Source organism: Dermacentor silvarum, chromosome 8, assembly GCF_013339745.2.
Source record: "Dermacentor silvarum isolate Dsil-2018 chromosome 8, BIME_Dsil_1.4, whole genome shotgun sequence".
Classification (NCBI taxonomy): domain Eukaryota; kingdom Metazoa; phylum Arthropoda; class Arachnida; order Ixodida; family Ixodidae; genus Dermacentor; species Dermacentor silvarum.
The window spans coordinates 52,383,024-52,409,091 of NC_051161.1; the positions used below are offsets into that span (position 1 = coordinate 52,383,024).

At 48.6% G+C, this 26,068-nt stretch overlaps 1 protein-coding gene across 11 annotated transcripts in view; it reads right to left on the reverse strand.

Moving 5' to 3' along the window:
- The window catches only part of LOC119461226 (solute carrier organic anion transporter family member 3A1), a 269,245-nt gene that overhangs the window by 168,657 nt on the left and 74,520 nt on the right, over window positions 1-26,068 (reverse strand). For 8 of the 11 annotated variants that reach the window (XR_007468275.1, XR_007468274.1, XM_049672090.1 and 5 more), the window contains exon 1: window positions 15,138-15,677. The exons of 2 other annotated variants lie outside the window; for them this stretch is intronic. The gene's annotated coding sequence lies outside the window, so the exon portion shown is untranslated. Of the gene's footprint in view, window positions 1-15,137; window positions 15,678-26,068 lie in introns of those variants that run through there. One more of the 11 variants, XM_049672086.1, reaches the window with a different exon arrangement.

Below are 26,068 nucleotides of genomic sequence, written 5' to 3' on the forward strand. Positions count from 1 at the left end.
TTTTCACGAAGCTGGCAAAGTTGCAGGTCTCTCAACGTGTACTGGCGCGCAGACTTCGAATAGTCTCGCAAATGCGGACCCATATATACGCAATTGCTACATCCACGAGACGCAAAGAAAGAAAGAAAGAAGGTTCCGAGGGGGGAGCGAACACTCGCAATACATCGTGGAATCCGTGTTTGACAGGAACCAGCGACAGAAGCCAGCAGACCCGGTAAGAGCTCGGCCATATACTCTTGAGTAAAACGAGCACTGACACACACACACCTTCGCTCGATATACCAAAGCCACTCCGCCGCGAAAACCAGACAGCCGCGCTCGAGCGGGGCAAACAACCACCAGTATACACACAAAGCGTACGGACGGACGGGACACCAAAGCGCCCTTTTCCAATGCCCTCAACACATCGCTTCTTGGATTCTCGTCGAAGAGTAACGGCGTTGCGACAAAGCCACTTAGGTTCGACGACAAAGCGAAAGCCATGTCGCAGGAACCGTAACGGCGGAGTTTGCGACATAGAAAAAAAAAAGAGAAAAAGAAAAAGGAATGGCCCGAAGAACAGAGTGAAAAGGGGGTCATTGGGCGAGCAGTGCAAGTGGTTCGAAACACCGGGACGCTGCCAATGCTCGCTCCATAAAAATGACAGCAATAATAATAGCAGTAGTAAACACATTACGGGAGAGTGTATGTAGAGGCCGCGCTGGCTCCTATACGCATACGGACAGCCCGAACGCCGCTCTCAGGCAGTATAGAGTAAGTAATCAGCGCGCACCAATAAAGCCGGCAAAATGGCTCCTCGGGGTCCAGTTGCATCGTTTGCATGGTGCAGCGCGCGCTCAACAGCTGCGCCGCCGAGGCACACGTGTCGTTGTGGGGGCGCGAGCGAAGAAACGACGCCGTTAGCGCTCGGCGGTCTGAAACGCCGAGCGCTAACGAGCAGTCGAGGGACGACCGTGTGGAGCAGCTAGAAAAGCAGCCCGGGTTGGCTTCGCCGTGCGACTTCTTCAGTCGAGGGGTGCGCTGAACGAAATACTGCAGTAGGGTGTATATATATAAGGCGCGCGCAAAGTCATAAGGGGCGGGCGACGTCGTTACGGCGTCGCGAGGCCACGTCATTTCCATTCTTAAAGAGAGAGGTTCGCGCTGACAGCGATTCGCGCTCGCGCGCGCGAGAGAGAGAAAGTGTGTGTGTGTGTGTGTGTGTGTGTGTGTGTGTGTGTGTGTGTGTGTGTGTGTGTGTGTGTGTGTGTGTGTGTGTGTGTTGTGTGTGTGTGTGTGTGTGTGTGTGTGTGTGTGTGTGTGTGTGTGTGTGGTGTGTGTGTGTGTGTGTGTGTGTGTGTGTGTGTGTGTGTGTGTGTGTGTGTGTGTGTGTGTGTGTGTGTGTGCGTGTGTGTGCGTGTGTGGTGTGTGTGTGTGTGTGTGGTGTGTGTGTGTGTGTGTGTGTGTGTGCGTGTGTGTGTGTGTGTGTGTGTGTGTGTGTTCACGTTTCTCTTGCACTTGCCCTTCGTACGGTTAATGAAAGGCTTAATAACGAAAAGGCGAATCAATGCCGCACTATGCTAACGAAAAAAAAAAAAAACGATTAAGAAAGTGTTGCTCGCGACGTATATCTGTCGGTTCGACGCGTGTCCACCAGTTATACTATACAGAGGTGCTGTCCTGGAGAACACTGTCAAATTTCGCCATATTGTCGGGTTCGCCATCTTGTCACCTCTGATAGGCCCGCAGGGCTACTGCGTCATCTCTGCTTGGCTCAAAACGCCGCCATCGCGGAATTCGTCGATACGGGGGAATTTCACAGCATTCAGAATATAGCATCGCCCGGGTGTCTGTTAGCCACAAACTATCATCATTTTCGGCTCCCCGCGGTGGCCAGTCCACAAACGATGCGAAACAGATACAATTGCGGTGATTTATGCTCGCTTTTGTAGGACCATCTAATAAGAGTAATCAGAGATGTCTCGACATTCATTGGCATAACGATTGCTGTTTTATGTGAGTGTAGGGACCTTTGGCGTAGCTCCGAAACCATGTCTACAGTTTACGGCCCCTTAATCTTGAGATGTTTCTTTAGCTCGCTGATGTCATGTACCAACCAAATTCAGACCGACTTGGCACTTCAATAAAACACACTGCTTTAGTCGAAGCTTCGCCTCGAAAAACTACAAAATCTTACTGAACATTCAAAACGTTAAAGTACAATCGGTAATTAATAAAAGGGAACGCCGACCAAGAACTAAAAGAAGCATTTAGTGAAAATTTTTAAATGACGTCTCGGTTTTCACACGGGAAAACCTTGTTAACAATCGCAACGCTCCCGCGTGGGAGCCGAAACGTCCTTTTAATTTTTTCGCTGAATATTTTTCAGTCGAGATCGGCGTTCTGTTTTATTCATCATGCGTTTTCCAAACCCGACGGGATTCCGTCAAACCCTACATTTCTAAAAACAATCTGTATATATTTAGATCGTCTTCGCAGAAATTGCTATTTAGCCAAAGGGCTAATCAACACCGCTGTTCCTATCTTTTAAAAGTGTACGCCTATCAGTCCCGGCCGCCTACCTCAAGCTCAGCGCATACACTCGCACTGAACCAACCCTCCCTTACATTCCACCTCCCCCCCACCTGCCCTCCAGACAAGAATTCAATCTATTTCAGCCAGCAGACACCGGCTCGCCCAAAGTGAGAAGAATGATGCGTCGAAAAACAATCTTGACGGCGTAAAAAAACCCCGAACGGAAGACTTGACACTCTTCATCACGCAAGGTATGCAGAGAGCGCGCTGTCAAGTCCTCGTAGCAGCAACCCCGCACGCACGGGCGTCGACAAAGACGAACCTAGAGATCCTTGGGCGGCAATAATAGTTCTATAACGGGCCAGCAATGTACGCCCCCCCCCCCCCCCCCCTCTTCACCCCTAGAAAGATGTTGCGACACACTGAGCGATAGCGACGAAAAGAAGACAGTTCGGTGGCACGCTCAGATGCGTCTCTTTTTTTCGTACTTCGTTTTTTTTTAATAATTCAGAGCCGCCATTGTGACGCACGCGAGGGACAGAAAACCCTGAACCAGGGTCAGCAAGCTAGCTAAACGCGTCGCAAGGTCGGCGCAGTGACACGACCCTGATCAAAAGACTCGTGCGTAACAGTCGCACAGGCACACACACACACGCACACACACAAAAAAAGGACAATAAAATAGAGCAGACATGCAGGAAAGAAAGGAAGCGCCGTATAACGTCGCTGTTTCACGGCCTGCGCCCCCATGTTGAGATCCGGATTCCCAAAGTGGGCCAAACGCCTTTGTTACTTCTCATCCGCCGCGGCCTTGCCGTTCTCGCCCTCAACCATTGCACCCGCCGCAGATTCTGTCCAATACACGGCGCGTGGCCAGCGTATGCTCTCAGCCGCGCGGACAGCCATACGCATAAGCAGATATGCAGTCGCCGCACCGGTGTCACCATCAATGCACTGTTTGAACTGCCGTCTCTCCGCAAAATAGAAACTATGTTCCGTCTCACAAGTCGTTTGCAGCGTACATTGCTGGCCCGTTATCAAAGTCGTTTGCAGCCGAAGGTATAATGGCGTACAATATCCTTGCGCAGCGAAATTTAGTTCCGGGTGTAACTGTCTTGATTAATGGCGGGATTATAGAGTTTTGTTCTTTGCTTGGTACATGATAAGTTACAGCGACACGTGGCATGTTAGGACCTTTGCGCATACACGCTCTATATACTGCGAATTCAGGAGCCACTGGGCAGACGGCGCGACGCGGATGAACACATCTCGAGAGACATTCGGCCTTCCTATTGGCTAAAAGGCTCCTGCAGCTTCCACAGTGCTACAAATATGACTGGTGAGATGCAATATAGAACAAATCAAATCAAAGATTAGACATTGTGTGCGTAATGCCAGGAGCACGGACAAAAATGCCAAAATAAGTGGCTTAACTGGGCCTGTGCCCCTTACAACAGATGAGCATGTTCGCATAAAAACTCACACATAAAATAACTTGAAACAATTTGGCAGCATCACTCAAAAATGCAAAAGGAAAAACTTATTGACAGGTCTACAGATAATGAATACAAAAGCAAAAACTTCTTAACAGCTGTAGAGCATGACAAAACAAGCTAGAGTACACAAAACATGCTCCCCTGCTTCGCATGAGATCGTAGTTGCCCCGCAAACATTCACAAGATAAAAAGCAAGTTGAGCATAAATATAAATAACGTAAGAACACTCATTAAGACCGTGCAGTGCACAAATAGGTACATGGTTATCGCTTTCTAATCAGAGAAACGAAAGTATATTGGCACGTGTGCAGTGACCATGTAATGAATCGCGGTCGCACAGACCGATGCCGCAAGTGCTAGCACGCAATGAATAAGAAGCACAGTATAGGGCGGCGTCCGGTACAGCACTAATATAGGACCGAGGGGTGCATGATGTCCCACGCGGACTATTTGCTCCCCGAACGCGGTAGCTCCACCGTCGCTATGTGAGCTATTCTGAGCGGTCTATAGTCCCTTTGGTTAGGCGGTGGTAGAACCAATTAATTGATGCCTAATCAGACGTTAGAACTTGGAACCGAGCTTTGGTCCAGAGTTCCTGTAGCCGCGGCTCCAAAGCGAACAGCAGATGAGAGAAGTATTTTCACTGCGATCGACGTTTCGATTATGAGAGTGAAGCAGTACATTGTTGTTGTCGTTGCTGTTGTTCGATCACCGAACGCTCTATCTATCCTCCTCAGCACCGAGACGATTGGAGTAATGGCATTTTTATCCGGGACCCACTCACCATAGGTGGCGTGACGGTAGGATGTGGCCACCCCGCATCAAACGGCACCAAAACTTTTATCGCCAAAGATTCTACGTACGCGTATAAGTCGAACCTCGATATAACGAAGTTCTACTTGCAGCGGAAAACTTCGTTATATCGCGAATTTCATTAATTCGAGGTTTAGTTGATTCAATGGAACTAAGATTGGGAAATAAAAATAGCTCGTTACATCGCGAATTTCGTTAAATCGAGGTTCGTTATATCGAGGTTTGACTTATACCATCAGCATAAATTGAAACGCGAACGGGAAATAACTGATGAGATCGCCTGTTACGCGTAATTACATGGAAATGCGACGTATATCATCACCGAGCTACCGGTGTTTTATTTAAACACGGATCAGTTCAAATTGTCGACGTTTCGGAGTCTGAATTAAGCCGCTACGTCACAAACGCAGGTGAACTTGGATACGGAACAAAGCATTGGAGTAGTTACGGAATTGTACACGTTTGAACTTACGTTGACAGTATATATGATGCGCAACGTATCTGCGATGTAACAACGCATTAGCAGCGTAAAAAAAGTCCCCGACACAGGATGATTTAGTGCGCGCTTAAGAGCAGCCCCGACAACGTACACTGTAAAATAATTTACACCCTAAAAAGTGAAAAAGAGTGTAAATTATTTTTACAGTGTATGTAGCTTCGGGCGTGCTGAACAAGATTGGAGCTTGATTTCGGTTCCTCGAACCACTTGCAAGGACTTCAAGAGGAATACGTAACTCGCCGTATAAGCCTCGACGACACTTCAGAAAGGTGCTAAACGCTATAGGATATAGTTCACAAAGGTGCGTGTAACGGTTGGCGCCGCAACATTCAGAACGACTATACAGATCTGAGCGCGAGCGTCACTGCTAGAATCTTTGGGAAATATTCCGCCCATTTCTTTTTTTTTTTTTTCCCCTCTGGGATAATAACGGAAACGAGGACGTCAGTTGGAGGAAGCTCTACGCGCGTCGAATAATATCAACGGGTGCGGCCAAAGATTCCGGGAAACAAAACAACGACTCCGCGAGCGAAGCATCCACGGCGGTGACGTCCGCAGCGAACGGGCAATGAACACAAAGCCAAAAGATACACGGTGTCAAAGACACAAGAAAGGTGACATTTCTAGTGAGAGACATACACACGCCGCATAAACAGCCACACTCATTGATGTGTCCTTGCAGCGCTCCTTGACACTGTGTCACACTTCCTCCCAATTCTGTTAACAACCTGCATTGTCCTTGTTTCGCTTCATCTAGCCTCATCTCCCCTCCGTATGAGCACGACTAAACCGCAGGACAAGTCCATCGTTCCTCTTCGAATAATTTTTTTTTCTCTCCTTCACATTGCCTTTCTTTCACGTGAACAATAGGGAGATTTAGACCACGGGATGCTAGCGGCTCGCGTACACCGCAAGTAAAAGTTTGGCTTCCTCAGCACGCGAGCCCTTGGGTCACCTATAGCGTGTCCCTAATGCATCACGAAAGGAACGGCGCGGCATTCCAATGAACACCAGACAGCCGGCCCACTGTGAGGGCTAAATGCAATTACGGCAGCGGTCACAACGGACGTGGGCGCTGTCGGTAGCTAGCGTTAGTTCGCATGCGGTTACTTGCGGGTCCTGCGAGGTTTTAATGTGCGTCGCCCCGGAATTTTGTGCGCCGATTTCGTATTCCCTACTTATCCCTTCCCATCCCTTAGCCGTTTTCGCCCGTGCAGGGTAGCAAACCTGGCTTTTCCCTTCCCTGCCTCTCCTCTGTTTCTCTCTTTCAAATCGACACGTGTTTTGCCAGTCGGTGCTACATCCGCATGGGCGTGCGACTACCGGAACTAGTCACTGGCGACTCCTCCACGTCACAGTTTGAGATTCTTCTCACATCCTTTTACGCATTTGCCGCGCCCATTTCGTCGATTGGGGTAGACTGAAACAACGTCTACCGACATCGCGCGGCGTCGTCCAACAAACAAAGCAGCCTCCGCGGACGCCCTTTTCGGAGATGCCGAAACCTGCCTGCTCACTCGTGACGCTTCTTGTCGCTAGTCGTCGCTACCGGCGCTGTCGCGGGCGACGGAGACGCAAGAGAAAAAGGTTCAACCTCGCGTCGTCGCCGTCGGTCGCGGTCACGAGCCGGCAAGCCAAGCGGGCCGCTCCTCCCAACTGGAGCAGGGTCACGCGAGGCCAGCAACCGGCGTCGCGTCGCCATGCGCCGCGTCGGAGGACGGGATGGATGCCCTCACCAACTCGTCCTCGTCGCCGTCACGCGACAATTCACGCACCGGCGGGCGCACCGAGACCCTATACTATAAAGCGTGTAAGGTATTAGGGGGGTTCAAGCTGTCCGTAAAGGTATTAGCGTTTGCGGAATGCAAGAATGCCGGAGACACATACAGTCGAACGCGGATATAACGAGTTATCGTGTATAACAACGGCTGTAAAACCCCTCCAAAATTTTTGTACTAAATTTTTATTTTGTATATCGAATTATTGATATATCGAACTATGCCGCCATCCCCTTCGAGTTCGGTAAATCCGAGTTCCACTGTAAACTCGGGTGATGATGACAGCGATTTCTAATAGCATTTCCTTTTAAACAAGTTGGTCACACATCATCATCTGGCCTGCTCAAGCAAATCAAGTTTCACGCCGCCTACATACCAACTTCCGTAGCGTCCACTTTTGACGCGAAATTCAATGAAAGCTCCAAAAATTCTTACTGTAATGACGGTCTATTGTGGGCCAATAAAAGTTGTTTCACTCACTCGCTCACTGTAATGACGGACTATGCGCTCATAGCCGCTGGCCTATAACGGCATCCTTTGACGCAGGGCCAAAACGGAACACACGAGAGGCTAAAATTGCAAAGACCATGTCAAAGTTGGCTGTCGGTGTAAAGCTTTTGCCAGCAAAACTGGCTGACGTGTAGTGACCTCTCTTTTTCTTTGTTTTTTCCTCCAGCTGGGATACCCACGCTAATACACATCGCCACAGTTATGCTGAATCTATTCTCTAAAGCGTTCGCGTCCAACCCCTACATATTAAAAATTTGTCTATCTCTCTCTATCCCCTCCCTCCCAGAGGTGGAAGCGCGCATTCTGCCGTCGGTTTCGTCCCAAGAGCGGATCGGCGCGGTTCTTGCGACAGGTCGGAGAAAAATCGGCGCCCGCGCAGCGGCAACCGCAACAGAGGAAGCCCGCCGTCCGCGAGCAAAAACGAGACTTCCTCTCTTTTTCCTGCTACGGAGCACGCAGCTTACTTAGCGTGTGGAAAGGCTGGATGGAGTAAAGAGATAACAAATAAAGAAAGAAATAAAAATAAAAAGGAAATACCGCCCGGTTCGCTGTCGGTCTCGCCTTGTTCCCGTTTTCGAAAGAAACGCGGCCCGACGCGACTACAACGTCGAAGTTCCGCTCACTCGCTGCCCCAGGGGTCTGCAGGTCCTCCCTATACACAGTCTCTTAAAGAAGATGAGAACAAAGTCTAGTCGTACTTTTTGTTGGTTACTGTCGTGCCGTGTATACGCTGTTCCGTATAATATGGCTTTGAGGAGCGGCACCTTAAATGTTCTTGATCTACACTCTTGTTCACTAGGTTTTCTCGCTTATCATCGCTACTTAGCACTTCGTCCATTACTTTTCTGGTGGTTTATTATGCATCTCCTTGTAAAGTACTTAAATGACTTGCTCTCTTGTTAACTACGCTTGTACCACTTTTACGTGACACAATTAAAAAAGAAAAAAGAAAAGAAAGATGTACGAGTGCACGAATACGCTGACGGTTGATCTTCACTGCGGCAAGAAGTCGAACCCTAAACCTCGGGCTATGCAGCAGAACGCGCAAACCACTGAGCCGCCGTGACATTGGAATAATAATGCGTAACCACAGCGCACGACGGACAAGGTGACGGTCAAACTTAAATATAAAGAAGCACTACTATAACTTTATACGGCTTAAAGAACAGCCGCTAGCCGCTTTATAGGCTCAAAAAACGGCCGCGAGACCCTCTCCCCGCCCTTTACATTTAATGTTCTGTTCCGCAATCCAGGCCTCCTCTTCCAGATCTTTCGTGCTCATCTTCCACATCTTTCGCGGAAGGTGCGACGCCGTCGGAACACGGTTTTCTTTCGTGCTCGGCGAGCCAAACGAAACGGGCGCTCATGGTATGGCTTGAAACGAGAAACGGGCTCACAACTGGCGAGAGACGAAGAGCCGCTGGTATACGGTTCAGGAGGGTATATACGCCGCGTAAGAAACCAGGTGAAAAACCGAAGATAACGGCAAAAAAAAAAGACAAAAAAAATAACTAAGTGGGAAGTAGGTAGATAGGAAGGAACGGCCTAACGGGGAACCTCCGCTGGATCACGGGGGAATCCTGCAGCACGTGATCCGCGCGACAATGAAGTCGGCAAGGGCTTCCTATATACACTCACGGTATATAGTGCGCGCCTGTCCGTGTCGTTTCTGTGTAGTGCGGTGTCCCCTTTGAAAGAGGCTCTTTCCTGCACCACAACTGCGGCCCAATAAACTGCCGCTGCTGCATTATCAGGTGGTGAGTGGTGATTGTGCGCTGTAAACAAATTTAAACCCTTAAAATACATAAGGGTGTAAGTCGGTCTATAACTCACACACTTACACCAAAAAGGGCGTAAAGATATATTAACTACCGTATATACTCGCGTAAGAGCCGCGCTTTTCTTTCACAATTATGACGAGGTGCGGCCCTTACACAGGACCGAACCTTTTCGTTCGGTCCCGTGTAAGGGTCGCTACTAGATGGCTCTAGACACTAGACAGTTTTAGTATATAGCGTAAAGCAGCGAACGCAAAGAGTTAGCGTTCGCGTTGCGTGCACCACACTGCGCATGCGCTGTACGTAAACGGCGCTGGAGCTCTTACGTACGTACGCTATTTTCGGGATTTAGCGGTGAACGCTAACGCACGCAAGGGGAGCCTTACGTTCGGCAACATGGCGGCGCCAGTCGAAGTGAGAGCTGCCCGCTTCGGATCTATCGAGTCGTCGGTCTGCACTGTTCGGCTCATTAGTTCCCCACTAATGCTCGTGTTTGCTTTAGATTTGTGTGATGATGCTTCGACAGCGGCGTACAGGTGACAAATGGGCGTTGTGTTCGATCTACGTTCTACAGACTATCGGCGCAGTAGGCTTAACGATATGGTTTGCTCATGTTTGCTGTATCCGCCTCGAGATGGCGCCCAAGTGTATTTCGCAGGCCGCTTCTTGAGGACACGTACAACCTGCGCGGTCGCTTTCGTTCCCGAAGCATGAGGGCGTCTATGTCATCCCAACTTAAAAAGGACAGGTAATATGGGTCCCACAGAACACTCGATCACGGCATGCAAAGAACAATCGGTGTGTTTCGCTTTGCAAATCAGCGGGTGCGGGCAGACATTGCTTGTCTTATGACCCGAAAAATGTTAACGTGGCTCTCATGATACAACCATGCAAAAAAGCGTTAAGTATGCTTGCTTCCGCCATTACACCTTCGCGCTTGCCCACTACGGGGGATTGGCAAAGGAGTGAGATTTTAGCAAAATAAATAAATTCCAGCGTTTTACCTGCCAAAACCACGATATTATTGTGAGGGACGCCACAGAGGGGGATTCCGAGTTGATATTTTACGACGCGGGGCCCTTTACTGCGAGGAAATAAATATACTGCGCAAAATTCAACACAAGGACGCAGTAAGGGACTCGACATTAGCGCTTGTCCGTGTCCCTTACTACGTCCTTGTGTTGTAGTTTGCGCAGTATATTTATTTCCTGGCAGTACGAACCAACTCGCCCAAGCACAAGTTTTAGTGGGCTCTTTGCCACGAGCGCACACGAGCGTTCTCGTCTCGTCTCCCCCCCCCCCCCTCCCCTCATCAGAACCGCCGGGATCGAACCCGTCGGAAGGGAGACAAAGCTTGGAAATGAAAGTATACGGTAGTTGGTGGAAATTCTACAAATAACATTCAAATACACTAATTTTAGAGAAATTGACCATGTGCAGCTAGCACTCAATCTGTGCTAGCATCCATGACCGGTGCTTCCATTGTCACATCGCCCCGAGTAGGATAGCCTGCCATTAACTTCTAGATTCTTCATCCACATTAAATGGACAAACGTGCAGGGCAGAGAAGCACACATTCGAATTACGAAAAGATGATATTGTTCGACCCGAGCGTCTTTTGCAATGCGTAGGGGTATATTAACGCACGACGAGTGAAGGCAAAAAATGACGTCAAGGCTTCCTTGAGGGTTATGGCGGATCGCCCTGGAAACGCAATGTGTAGTAGAGGTTCTCAAACAGAGCATCCCCTACAGAACGCTACCTTGGACACGACTACACGGAAAGCGTTCCATGCCTTCTGTCTCGATGCATTAACTACGGAAAGGAGCGGTAAGGGAAAAAAAAGAGAAATAAAGAAAAAACGGCAGATGCAGAAAGCAACCGAACTAGATCTGCTCGCGCAGCTGCATTATAACTTATTCGCTGCGCATGTTTAGAATCGTATATATATATACATAACTGAAGCCAAAGGCTTCGTAGTGATGCCGCTACGATGATGAGGAATTCCAGACGAACCAATGTCGTCTGCTTTGCATATACTAACTCAATTTTGTCCGCGAAACTTGTTAGGCTGCAAACAAACAGACGAGAACGATTTGGGAGGTCTGCAAGAAATCATTGTATAGTCCAGTTATGACGTTAAAGAATGATATTCACTATCATTACAGGTTAGCGTGAGGCACTGAAACATAGAGCAGTGCGGCACAATGCTCGTTAAAGTTATGTATTAACTAGGCGTCCAGTGACCGGTTAAGCGCTCTAAAGGAATGAACCCGCCAGGCTATGGCACGCATTAGGCTAAATCATGCACGAAATCGTCAACAGGAGTGACGTGTACTATAAAACAAGCATTGACGCAGTAAGCGTCTGGTTCGAAGGAACCAATTTGTGAGAAATGTGTATCTTTTGCACGACTGGCATGTATTGCTGTGTGCAAATTTCACGCGAATGAAATATTTAACACACACACACACACACAGACGCATGTACCCACACAAAGCAAGAATTTCGTTCACTGTTCTAATATAAGGCGCAATTCGCTTCTACAAGGAGTATTGCACGAAGTTGCCGAAAGTTCTAATCAAGTTCAAGTTCACAAAGCGCAAGTTCACAGCCAATTTCGCATATATTTCTCAAACACAATAATTTTCCGATACCGTACTTCTGATTTGCTTTTTGTCAGTGGAGTTCCATTCGCACAGCGCACAAATACAAGTTCGTACAGGTGGTATACCGTCAAGACAATCGGTTCGCAGAAGAAGCTGTAGCGATCCCGAGACGTGGTAGGGTTCGCTGCACGTTTTTAACCTTTCGCTGCGGGTCTACAGCATGCACAGCTGGTGGGGACGATGCGCAAAAGGCTGCAGCGAAAGTGAAGAGGTGTTTGCGATTAATGGGTGCGCACGCGTGATTTCCTCGAGGTGATAGCAGAGCGCGATCCCAAACGCCATGCATATCGTCGGGACCCCCATCTTGCTCGAAAAACAACATCGCATACATCGAAAACATTTGCGCAGCGTAAATATAGTTCACGAGTTCGCACTTTGCCCTTAAATACCTATAGGCCTTACATTGAATGTCTGTGCATGAACGAAACTTGAAGAATACAACCGAACAACCGAACTAGCGAAATAACCGATGATAACGACGGCAGCTTCGCGAATGCATTCAGCAGCGAAATACATTACCGTCGAGTGAAATTAGGCTTAACTTCAAGACTGAAGCTATAAATTGATGCGCTGCAGAGCGGACACACACGGCCACTTGGAAAACACCAAGAAAGGAATACGGACCTTGCCATTACGGACCTTACGGCAAGAGCCATGCACCTTTTCTTGTTATACGTTCGAATTCCAATATTTCGCCAGGCCCCCAACACAGCAGCACACGGCATAAAAAAAAAAAAAATGGTTGCCGCTGGCAAACAAGCGGTTAGCGGGATTCTTCTACTACAATATGTTTCAGACGAGGCCCTTTCTGCCCCCGTATGCTGTCCAGGGTCGTAGCGCCATGTCGCAACTGCTGGCGCTGGCGCGGAACGACAACGGTCGTCCTGGCACTTCGGTCCGCGTTCGCTCGACGCCACCACCCTCGAGTTTCTCGTGCGGTCAGCTCAGCTGATCGCCAGCGAGCAAAGGAGAGCAAACCGGTTCTTACAACGTCCACCGCGGCGCGCGAGGGGTCACAGTGCGGCGAGACGAAAGCACCCTCGCAACTTCTTTGTTCACTGCGTTTTCACAGCCGCCGCTGGCTTCGCGACATGTCCCTTTGGTGGGCGAGCTATGCGGAACAAATGCATTACCTGTGAGGTAATTTTCTCTCTCTCTTTGTTACCTGGCGTTAACTAAACGCCAAGTTATAAAGCTCGCAGCGACAAAAAGAGAACAGGCATAAGATGTTCTAGTAAAACCCATACATGGACGTGCCCATACTTAGTTTTAGAGCGACTCGAGAAAGAGTAGCACTAAATCAGCTTGTACCATCAAAGCTTTCCTCTACAACTGCATCTTCATTTGTTTGGCAAAGAAGGTTTATTAGCAGTAGAGAACGCGAAGCTAAATATACGAATTATTAAAATAGGCGTCGCCGCATCCTCAATGTCTGTGAGGTCGCGGATTTCGAAGTATTTTCCCCCATTTTGGCTGCCTTGGCGCAGGCAAAGTTCCCGAAATCCTGCTACGATTCTTTCGTTTCTCCATAACGAAATGCTTTTTTTTTTCTTTACCGATAAAGACGCTGCCAAAAATCTATGATGTCATGAAAAGCTTGTGCGGGCACCCATGGCCCTGCGGCAACGTCACCAGTCATACGTCTTTTGCAACCTTCTCTGACTTAACAAGGTCAAATGTGGCCCCCTTGCTGTCGCTAATGCGTAGATTGTTCACACGTCCCGACTGATCATTGACAATTAATTCTGTTTGGAACAAGGACAACCACGCAGACTTCGACAAACCGTAGCAAGGATTTCGTAATGTCCGCCATTTCACCTCGCGCCGATTCAACGTATACCGAGATTCCGCCACATGAATACTAATTCCCACTTTGTTGACACCGGGGATCATCGCACCTTTTTCGCGAAGCGAGGTTGCAAGACACCGAAATATGACCCGCTTTTCCCGTCAAAACTCTTTCTACACCTGCGATACGCGAAAAAAGAATAAAGAAGAAAGAAAGAAATAAAAACGCGCGCGGAGTGTGACAGGAGACATCCGAGGAAAACAAGTCCACGCGCTGAGCCTAAAGGGCAACGTGCCTGTAGCGCACAGCGGTTACAACAGTCCCGACCTCCGCGCTATGCGACTTGCCGGAATGCATATCAGATTCCTTTTCTCACAGCGTGCTTTTGCGAGCATATCAAAGAGTCCTACTCTCACTTGGCGCTTAATGGATGCCCGTCTGAAGAAACTCTGCTAAATACAATCTAAAAGTACGTTTCGCTGTCGTGATCTAGAACGCCGTCACCCTCTGGCTAGAGCGGTCACATATCAGTTCACTTCCTCGGTATTCACTGAAACTGGGGAGCTATCGATGCAACGAAGCATTCCTGCTCCAGCAAGGCTGAGGACTTGCGCAGTTGCGTGGCTCAGCTCAAGTTTGCGCGCGGGTCATGTTCGAGTCCCACAGTGCATTTAGAGAACGTTTCCGTGCGCCTGACATTAATTCTAGGTTAACCCGAATTCGATGCAGCAGTCATTCAACGACTCGGCCGTGACACCGCGCAAATCAGTAATGACGTGGGACCCGCAGTTGATTGCTATCGCCAGGAACGTGCGTCGCCCTGAGAGTGTATAAGCGAAGCGTGCATTTACATTGCGCTCGCTTCGGAGCTCACGACGAGATGAGAGGGGGGGATTCGTCAGTGGCAATCTCAAATGGCCTCTGACGTCACCGGCTGAAGCCCTAGTCGCTCGTTTATTGTTCAGGAGTACAGACATATGGGCAAGTTGGTTTAAGCTTCATCTTAAGAACAGCACATCTTAATCAACACCCGTCCTGTCGTCTTCCTTCGTGTCCACGTGTTTCTTGCGCTGTTCTTCAGATAAAGCTCGTTTATTGACTGTCAACTGCCAGATCGTCCCAGAGGTGCGCAGTACAGGGAGTTCCCGCAACCTTCGCTCTCAAGTTCTCCAAGAACACACACGCACGCACACACACACACAGAGAAAGAGAGAGAGAGAGAGCAAAGAAAAAGCTCGGCGCACGCGGAAAAGACGGTGAAAGGCCGAAAGACGGAGCAGTTCCAACTCACCTGTCGTGAGCTGTTGAAGGTATACGCAGTGCGGACTGTGCGACGGGAAGTCACAGTGGCAGTCATCAACGAAGCCGACGATATCCTACCGCTCGGCTCCGTCGGTCACTTCTTCCCCAACAACGGAGGAGACACCGACCTCGCACAGTCGTAAGCCACACACACACACAGGAAGGCAGGTAGGTCGGAGAGCAGCGCAATGCCCAGTGGCAGCAGCAGCACACGATCTCGTTTTCCGGATGCGATACCACTGGAAACAGATCCACGGAGGAAGAAAAAGGTCTATGTCACAGGTGAATGACGACGACAGCTGCACCAATCACCACCGCACAAACAAAACAAACAAATAGGCGCAGCACGAAGAAGACGATTCTTCATCCAACTCGCGGGCGCGTTTTTAACAGCAAAGGCGACAACAACGCTTGCGCCAGGCGGGCCACGCACACACACTGCGACGTTTCCAGCCCAGCCGAGCAGAACGAGCGCGCAGCAGAAACAGTGCACAGACTCGAAGCGCTCAGTTCCGCGCGCCGACCACGACACGACTCCTCACAGCTGAGACTGACTGGTCCGCGCGGGTTGGAAGCGGGCCGCTGAGGAGAGAGAGGGCAACACAGGAAGGAGACGAGAAAGAAAGAGAGAGATAAGAAAAGGGACGGAGAGAACCGCTCCGACGCTCTCTATCCAAACCCTTCCCCCTCTTCGCTTCACCCTCTCTCATCACCTTCTCGCTCTCGACTGTAGCAAAGAAGGGGGGCTTCCCTCGTCACCTGACCCAGTCTAGCTTGCGTCACGCGTGACGTCGGCGCCGCCCGAGCAACACCGACGCGGCGGCGGTGGCGGCGGCGGCCGCGCCGCCAGCTGATGGCCTCGGCGATGAAGCCGCGCGAAATTCGTATCGCTCGAGCGGAGATCGGTGATCGGGGTGGGGAAAAAAACCGCTCAGCGATTAGCATACGGCGTCGGTGATTCATCTCAATGCTGCGATGCTGCGGCGCCGCGACTAATGTACGACCTGTCACTGATATCTTTCTTCGATATAATATTCGTTACAATCAACCAATTGAAATCCAACCAAAGCGGGAGAGAGCCCTCTCCCAGAGATCGCCTATCACCCCAGTCTACTCTCAATCTACTCGCTTCATCTAATTCTATGCCACCCTCGGCTGCGTTTGCCGCCTCTTCGCATCAAATCTCCTATTCTAGCAGATCAGCGGTTATCTGTTGTATGAATCTCATGGCATATGCCCAACTCCGCCTCTTTATCTCTCTCAATTAGAATGCAATCTATTCGCGTTTGATCCCTAGTCCACACCACTGCTTTTTCTCTATTTTAACGTTAAAACGATTATTTTCCTTTCCACCACTCGCGACGCCTTCCTTATATTTCCCTTAGCTTTCGGGAGCGTGCGAATATTCGAACAATCGTATACGAATCGAATCTTGTTATTCGATCACTATAGGTATGCACGGACGTCATAAAGATCGCCATATTGTTCCACAGCCAGCACGGTGAAAGCGCTGCGCATTATCTAGATCCTCTTGTGCTGTGAATAGGACTAAAAAATGTCATACAGTGACGTCATGCGAATTCTCCCAACTCGACTCGGGAAATTATTAGAAATGTTCGGATAATCGCTAAAAGCCCAATAATACGGTATACTAACGCGGTTGCCCAGGCACTGCATCTCATGTATGGCGGCAGCGCAAACCGGGACGCATTGCTCACATAAGAACGATTGTCACATTATGCGGATAACAAGCAGAAGAGCGCAGGAAACATATCAAACTGTTTAATTTCCTCCCCATGATTTCCTGTGTTATACCGTGCAAAGAAGTGGTGTAATAGGGAACCGAGTTTCATCAAAACGCTTAGTACTCATGTACGCTGCGTATCGCGGCTTCGAAACGAAGCTTACGCTCAACGTACAAAACCATTTCCGCGGGATAACTATTGGTAGACAATATCACTAGCCTCCAACAACTATTTTAGAGCAAGAAGGGGATTTTTTTTTTTTTTTCAAGAGTGGCCAGCTGCTGGTAACGGGTCTGTGAGCAGGTCCCATTATTTTGAGCACAAATCAGATTCTTGGTTCAGAGAGCTTGCTTTTAAAGGTCGACGTATTGACGCTGCAGTCGGGTGGCCAGTAGTCGGGTGGCCAGAATCAAGAGGGACCAGGTTTTCTATAAAAGCCCGTTCGGTGCAAATTCATTTATTTATTTATTTACTTGCAGGGAAGCTTAACCGTTATCGTGCGTTACCGACCTTAACTATATGATCTGTAAAATGCAGATAAGCCCAGAAGCGAGGTTCTCCTCAGGAAGCATTTTATTGAAGTGGAGCACGCTTTACAAACCCTATTTAAAGACTTACATACCTAAAAACACCTAATCAATATTCGCATGAACAGGCTACGGCCTGCAAGAGGGGAGAGAATGAAGAGCCACGATTAATCTCCCGGCAAAGTTCTAGCGCGCTGAGCAGCGAGCAGGTGAGAGGGGCTTGTAGCCGTGTCTATACGAAGGAAGAAAAGCGCAACTGTATGTAGGATGTCGTATCATCTCGAAACAGAAAGTGCACGGCTGAAGAGGAGGGCGTCGCTACGTCTTCGCGGATTTTACCCTGAATGAGCTAACCATGCAGACACCATGTAGCATCTATAGCGCTCCTGACATACTAGGACGACTCTTGGGTTTCACAGTTTCGGGCCCCTCGAGCCCGACTCATCACTGTTTCGCTGCGCAGCAACCGCGGTAGCGTGTGATCGCAAAATGCGTCGACGTAGCGCTCGATCAAAAAGCGAACGGCTCGACAGTACTTCTATACTAGCTCATATGACCTTGTACTTCTTACTCTTTCTTTCTTTCTTTCTTTCTTTCTTTCTTTCTTTCTTTCTTTCTTTCTTTCTTTCTTTCTTTCTTTCTTTCTTTCAGGACAGGAAAGAGCTTAGCGCTCACCAACCTTAACACAGCCAAGCGCCGCAGGGCGCCCAGAAGCGCGACCGTAAATAACACCGGCAACAACGGCGCGGATATCAGGATACAGAAGGCGAGACCGCGGAGGCGGCATTTAGCGCGCGGCCGTCGAATGTCAAGGCCCAGCGTCTCTCTGCTGGTCCGCACAGGATACCCGTTCCACACCATATAGGCGCCATAACAAAACCACGAACACAACGACAACACCAGCACAAAACACTCCCGTCCATAAAAGAAGCCGCGCGCGACGCACAACTAGGCGCGCCATTCGAACGCCGTATAGCGCCCTCGGCGAGAGAGATCAACGGACTCCCTCCCCACCTCGAAACCATTTGATGAAAAGAAGAGCAGGAAGACACCCCGAGCAACGAAGCAGGAACGAAACGCACTCCAATGCGAGACACCGTCCCGTACGAGAAACCTATAGCGAATATAAGGCGAGGAAGAGAAGGACCGGACAGTCGGTGTGTAGAGGCTGGCGCTGGCGAGAGAAGCCAAGCAGGCAGGAAAAATGAACGAAACAAATGAGCCGAGAGAGAGAGAGAGAGAGCCTCTGGCAAGCCGCGGGCCTCTGGTCGAAAGAGCGGCGCGCATTTTTGTATCTGTGTCAGGCTTGCACAGGCAACGCGAGCGAACGTGCGAGCGTGTACGTAGTTTGTACACATCGTCCTCCTCACCCTCTTCCTATTTCTGTTCGGCATGCATAAGCGAAAGTCCGAGAAGAGGCCAGCGTATATAGCTACAGCCCCGTCTATTTTCGGGCATCCCCCACCGCAGTCAGGTGGTGGGAGCTCCGCCTGCAGGCCCGTTTTCGCGTATGGCACGGCTTGTACTATGTAGTGGCAGTAGCAGCAGCAGGTCACCGCGTCGGTAGAAAACGACGAGGAAGCCGCGCGGCCACTACTTGTACTCCTGTGCTTGAGACGAAATGTGTACGCGCCATTCTCAAAGCTACTGCACGCATCGCTTAGTGTGTGACGCGGGGAAACGCGTTGCACCGTGTCATTTCTCTCGGCGCGAACCGTACGTGGAGAGAGGATCCTATATGCCGAACGCTCGAGACGCCGTCGTGGGATACACATTCGTGCAAAACGAAAAGAACTGCACTGAGAGTTTCAGTTTCAGTGGAGAACCTCGCATAGAATGCATACAGGAAGGTGAGAATTCGTATGTAGGAAGTAAAAATCGTCGGGACACGAAAAGAAAGAGTGTCCCGACGTGTATATATATATATATATATATATATATATATATATATATATATATATATATATACTGTGTAATGTGCAAGACTTTGCATCCGGCCCCCTTTTTCGCACACTGTCTGCCGGTATGCGGAGAATTTCCAGGCACGGTTCGGTTCACTGCGCTCGCGATACGCTGCGGCTCCAAAACATTTTGGCCCGCGAGTGACGCGCGAAGCCGAATTCGAGAAGAGAAAGAGCGCGCGAGCGCGTCTTCGGCCTCTGTAGAAGATGAACCCCGCCATTTGGTGCCGCGACGCTGTCGTTACTGGGCGCCACATGGGTGGACATTTTTCAGGTAGCTTACTCTTTCCTCATTTGCATAGAATACACACCCACGTGCGGCTAGTGCAGCTCTCAACACACATCGGACGCACGTGCATCAGAAGGTAAACTTCACAATCACGTCGAGGCCGAGTCACTTGGATATAGAATGGAGATACGCCTTCCTGCAGAAGTGCCGAATTCGTCAGCTTCGGCTGGAATGCCACTCCTAACCGCCCCTGCTTCTTCGGTTTCCGCTTCTTGGCGACAGTGGACTTTCGGATAGAGGTGACAAACCAGGCTATAGGCACGCCTGTTCTGCCACCCCCCACCACTTTCCCTCTTTATACACCTGTACAAGGGCCTTCCTCTGGGCAGGAAACCACACGTACGTCTGAATAAATTCCCTGCATCTCTGTTTGTCACCGTTATAGCCCGGTTATCCTAGAAATACAACGCGTTTTGTCTTAAGCGATCTATCATTCCAGTTGCTTCCGGAAGAAACGCTGGCAAACGACTAACCAAAGATTCCTCAAAGGGGCTCTGAACACAAGCACTACATAAATTCAAACTGATATAGCATTTCGTAACCACATTTCTGTTAATTTCACGGTAAAAGGTTGATTATAAAAAAAAGAAAGAAAAGTCAAAGTAACTTTTTTTATTTCTCTGGACGTCAGCATGACGTCACAAATTCCCAAGTACTATTTCATATTTGGGCTCAGTAAAAAGTCATTGCAACATTGGCTCCATTAGAATACACAACGTAGCCCATCTTTGCCGGTAAGAAGTCAACCGCAGACACCATCAAAATTCATGACGTCACGGCGACCCGGTGCGGGAATTTCAAGGCGGTGTCGCTAGCCGTCTTTTGTTCTTACGTCTCTTCTGGCTTAGCATTTGCCTTCTTTCACGGCAAGAGTGGCATTCTTTGGTATCGTAGAAAGACAATTTACTTAAACAGCTCAACTTAATTATTATTCAGTTTAGTGCCCCTTTAAGGAAGCGCGAAGACATGTCTGAAGGCTGGAGCGAACCTCGGTAGTCTCGAAAGCATGCGGAAGATAGCAAGCGATACAAGTCGAATACAGTAGGGGGCCAGTAGAACGTTATCGAACGTTAGCGGATCGTTTCGGGATGGTGGACGACGCTTTCGAAGGTTGTCCGTCATCTTACGAAGTCGCATGTTCATTATTTGTCTCGCAGCCTGTATTTCTCAGTTGCTTCACGCCAGATGCGTTTACGGCACTATACATAATTATTGAGCTGGAGTACATTAGCTACGTTGACATGAACCACATAATGTCGAGACGAGTCGGCTTGCCGGGCCCAAATCTGGTCGTCGGGTTCACATAAACGCTGGAAGGTTGGGCCGAGCGGGCGTCGAGGCGAGTTTTAACGCGAAAGCGTTAAGGGCCCCGTGTCGCAGAAAATCCGACGTCGGCGTCAGTGTCGGCGTGTGCGCCGGCGTTCGCGGCGGAGAAAATCATCTCTAACCTATCCGCACGGCACAGAGGCATTAGTGAACTAATTGAATTTCTCAAAGTAAAACCCGTCAGAAAAATCGTAAAGTACGACTTAACCGCAATCTACAGACATGATAGCACCTGATTGTAATTTAATATACGAGAAAACATAATTCTGTTACGAGGAAACTCAAACACAAACCCCTTTTCCAGCATTTCTACCATTCCTACAGCGGCGCGCGCCCGGGTATGTTACTTGCAGGAACACCATCCAGATGGCGCTCGCCTCCTCGGCAGCGTACGGCAGCGTAAAACGGCAGCGGCGCGCAGAGGGGAAGGTGGAGAAAAAAGAAAGCTGTAGTTGCCAGGAAGCCTGGCAAGCATTCAGGGATCTTTGAATGCTATCGCGTTCCACTCTTAAAGACGAACCTTAAGCGTCCTCCAAACGTTTGGCAACCTACCGGCCTGCAAAGGCTGTGTTCACTCGCTCAACCCGCTTAGCGAGATGCATGTAAACGCGGCCGGGTCGAGTTGAGTCTGCTCAACTTCTGAATCGACTCGCTTGCGTCGACTTCATGCACCCGAAGCTATTCAGTACAACTGAATTCGCTTTCTCTTGTGCACTGCATGGAAAATACAGAATCTGACCTACAAAACGATTCATCTGCGACTTTTTAAAGTTGTCTATGAATAGTTCGCGCGGGAGTACATACGAGCGATTTTCTCGTAGTTACTTTAAACGTGGGAGCGGAGATTATAAATGGACGCGAACGAACTAATTAGCCGAGTACTCTATCCCCATAGCAGCAGTGGTGTCCAGCGAAGCAAAGCAGACGAGCGTCTGGCTAACTTTTTCCCGCGTTTTATTCTTCTTGTCATTCATTTACTGAAATTCAGAAATACATTTCTTTTTTTTTTCTGTCAAGCTAGAGCCGGTGGGTGGATAGTCGTAATTCTCTCTCTCTCTCTCTCTCTCTCTCTATATATATATATATATATATATATATATATATACATATATATATATATATATATATATATATGTATATATAGCTTTATAAAGTATAACTTCTTATACATTCGGAATTAAAAAGGAATGCTGCTTTCTAAGGCTTGCTGTCATTGAAGCAAGCGATCAGTGTCGCAACTTTATCGCGACAACTGGTACGTAGCTTTAACGCGTACATTGATTTATTACATTAGCATATAAGGCGTCCACATTCGCTTGACGCAAGCGATTGTTGGGCACAGCTACAAGGTCGAGCGGTTGTTAGGAGCGAGCGCCGATCTCAGAATCCAGAGGGCCAAGATTGGATTCAGAAGGGAATAGGTTTGGTCACGTTGATAAGGTTTCGTTATACAGAATGCATTGCACAGTAAGAACAAAGGACAGATCGAGACAGCAGTCACAAGGACAAGCGCTGATAATCAGAGCTTGTCCTGTCTCCACATGTCCTTTGTTCTTACTGCGCTATGTATTCTGCACAAAATTCGGTACTGGCTTACCAGCTTCCCTTATCATTGCAGATAGATTACGAAAGAAAAGTGTCCCTGCTCAACAGACCCGGACAAACAACAATGGCCACTCACAGCACCTCCAGTCTTGAATGTCCGTGTCTCTTACGTTGGGAAATTATTGCAATGATGCACCAACTGTCCCAACACTCAGCTTTGGCGATAACAAAGCTTACCGCTATCAAGGTAACGTTCTCAACAACGTAAAAACCCCAGAAAGAAGAAGAACACATGTCGAGGAAAGTGATTACAAGTTTAAATCTTACGACAATCGCTAGTGAAAAGGGAGCACAGAAGCGGGCTCCACCCGACAGAGCCTCTTGCTGCGTAGAAGCCAGCTTTAAAGGTAAACGCTACATACGTGCAGACGCAATAGAATCACTCTCATCATTTGCGCACGCGTGTTATCGTTTAAAAAGAAAAAAAAACAAATACAGCTACACAAGCCAACGATTTCCGATGCTCTCTCGCATGCGCTACGCAAACGCTTCAACGTTAGACGAAGTCAAGCTCGGAATTGCGCGGTTCGTCAATAAAGGCCTTCAACTGAAAGCAGGCGACAAGCCTCGCGCGCGATCCGAGACAGCCCAAAAACGCCAGCAACCACTGCAATCCACGATATGAGATTCGTAATTAAGAGGACGACGTAACTCGTATTGTATTTTTTTATTACTCTTTCTCTCTCTTTCCAGTTTCGCGCTAACCTTAACTTTTCGCGCCGAGCTTCGCTCAACAAACAGATCGGCGAAGTTGGAATGAATGCCCACTGTATAAGAATACATACAGACAAACGCCGAGCTATGCTGCGGAGTGCAAACACACGCGGACACACGCACGCACGCACGCCAGCGCCCGCATTTGTTTTCCTCGACTCACATAATTAAGTGATTCCCTCTTCCTTTCAAATGGCGATACACTGGAATGGGAAACGAGAAGCAGCGACTCAACAAGATGGCAAATTAACCGAAGCAGTGAGACCGCAATCGAAGTTTAGGTGTTCCGTACCGGGCCGACCTCCGAAAAACAAAAATTGAACAAGACAGCGTTAGACAAAGCTTTCTTCCGTGGAGTTCCGAAATCTCTGGACCTCACCGCCCGAAGTTGTGAAGCGAAATCCGATGAGATAAATACCATAAGCTAGGTGCGCAAGGGACGACGGGTAGAAGCTTCTAGCCGCGATGGACAAAAAAGAAAGAAAGAATGAAATGTGCACCGAGGTCTGCCTGGGTGCGATACCTTTGCTCTTGCGCGCACCGTCTCTTTCGGCTCTTCTAGCCACCCTAATGGAATTGCGATCGATTGAGCCGCTTTAATGGGAAACAATGGAGCGCGGAGAAAGCCATTTACTCGGCTTCTGACGCCACGGCCTTCCCCTTTGCCGTCTCTCGATCGCCACTGTTGTGTGCAGTGTCGGGCCACTACAGCCCCGCGATGGGTTCCCAATCGGAACATGCAGCGCACACGTCCAAACGTGAATCACTCTGACGTCGAACGGCTCGGCGTTTACACATTAAAGGCTGTCCCGTTTAAATCTACCAGAGGTTCTGCTGTTAACGACGACGTTAAGCGGGGCGCACCATTATAGACTCGTCTTTGGTTGAGTTAGTTAAACAGAGAAATGATAGATAGATAGATAGATAGATAGATAGATAGATAGATAGATAGATAGATAGATAGATAGATAGATAGATAGATAGATAGATAGATAGATAGATAGATAGATAGATAGATAGATAGATAGATAGATAGATAGATAGATAGATAGATAGATAGATAGATAGATAGATAGATAGATAGATAGATAGATAGATAGATAGATAGATAGATAGATAGATAGATAGATAGATAGATTTCCAGTGGCATCTAGCTGTGAAAGTTGCAAATCTCGCTAATGTCACACTTTATTTGTTTACCGTTAATGTAGTTCCCCCAGTCCTAACTTTATTACATTTTGAAGTGAATAGTGCTTGCTAATGGCATACCCTGCCGTGCACATCGTAAGTTCTTCACTGTCGCTAACGGCGGATATTCAAATTATTCCGCAGCAGCGAGGAAATCATCAGCATCCGGCGTTACCTACCAAGTGCGCTCCCTCCAACAACCACCCGTTCACTTTGAGATGTTGTAAGTGCCGTTGGCAATGCTCGCGGCCGTATCTTCAACTAATCCTGACACTGCGATGCGCGCATAGATTCAGTTGCTCTCTCTGCTTCTTCCTGTACTTCTGAAACACCCTCGTAAAAACACTGTCATGAAACACCTTCGTGAAAACAGCCTGCGAAAAACGAGCACGTGGAACTGGTACAGAAGTGCAGTATCACACACAGCCACTCCCCCCCAGGTGCTTCCATTAGAGCTACAGTTGAGGTTGAATCAATCGCCGCAGGCAAACCGGGCGCGATGGGAATACGAAATTTTTTTTTTTTTTTTTTTACACGCGGCATCCGAGCTCGGAGGCCTTGCCTTTTGCATATGCTAGCAGCATAACAGCGGTCTTTGGACGCAGCTTTCGGGAAGCCGATCTCAACCACAAATCATCAATCATCCCCCGTAGCGTGGGTGGCACGCCATTGTAGCACCACCGTCGCAATTTCAGGTAGATGGAACAGTCAGCACTAAAATGTGCACACTTGAGACCCGACCACATCAAACCTTGCGCTTTCACGTACTAAAGTTTCGGGATCAACGGAGCACCGGAATACAGCCGAGAACAGCATCGTTGGCCGCTACACCTTGCGAGACCTAAGAGAACAAAGGCATCAAAAGCTCAACCAACGGACAGTTTTATCCCGTCTGAAAGCGTATTACAGTTTGCGGAATAACAAAACGACGGTGACGTAGAAAGCAGTGACAGCGCTGGTAGCGCCATCTTGTGGCGCTTTCTTCAACCACAACTCGCAAAAAAAAAAAAAACGTGTTTATGTTGTGTCACTGCAGAAGGGGTAAAAAAGAAAAAAGAAGTCAACTATGGGCTATTGATTGTTGCTGTCATTGCCTCTGTACAAGCAGATAGGTAGAACCATAGTCTTTTCAGTTATACCACCATAATCATACTTCTGTTCGCTCTAGTTCACATCAGAGTCACAAGATGGGGCCACCAACACCGCTGCGCACGTGTGTATCTCTGGTGTTCCGTAAACTGCATTGCGTTTACGGCAACCCAGAACTCTCTAGTAAAGTTCTAGCTTGACCGTAATCTTCATACTGATTACGCGTTACCAGGTTAGTTGCACTACTGGTAACGACATCTTACGACGATTTGACTAAAATGTGTTAGAAACATTTGTGTGGCATTGAGTGTTCTTTTTTTTTTTTTTTGAAGGAAAATCATGAAACGACTGCACGTTAACGATTATGTCACTGTCAACGTTTTGCACTAGCAGTTAAGTAGAATACGGTAGGTTACAGCAGCACTAGCATTATGTGCTCACAAGATATTGCTCCCGCCGCTGCTGCTGCTGCCATA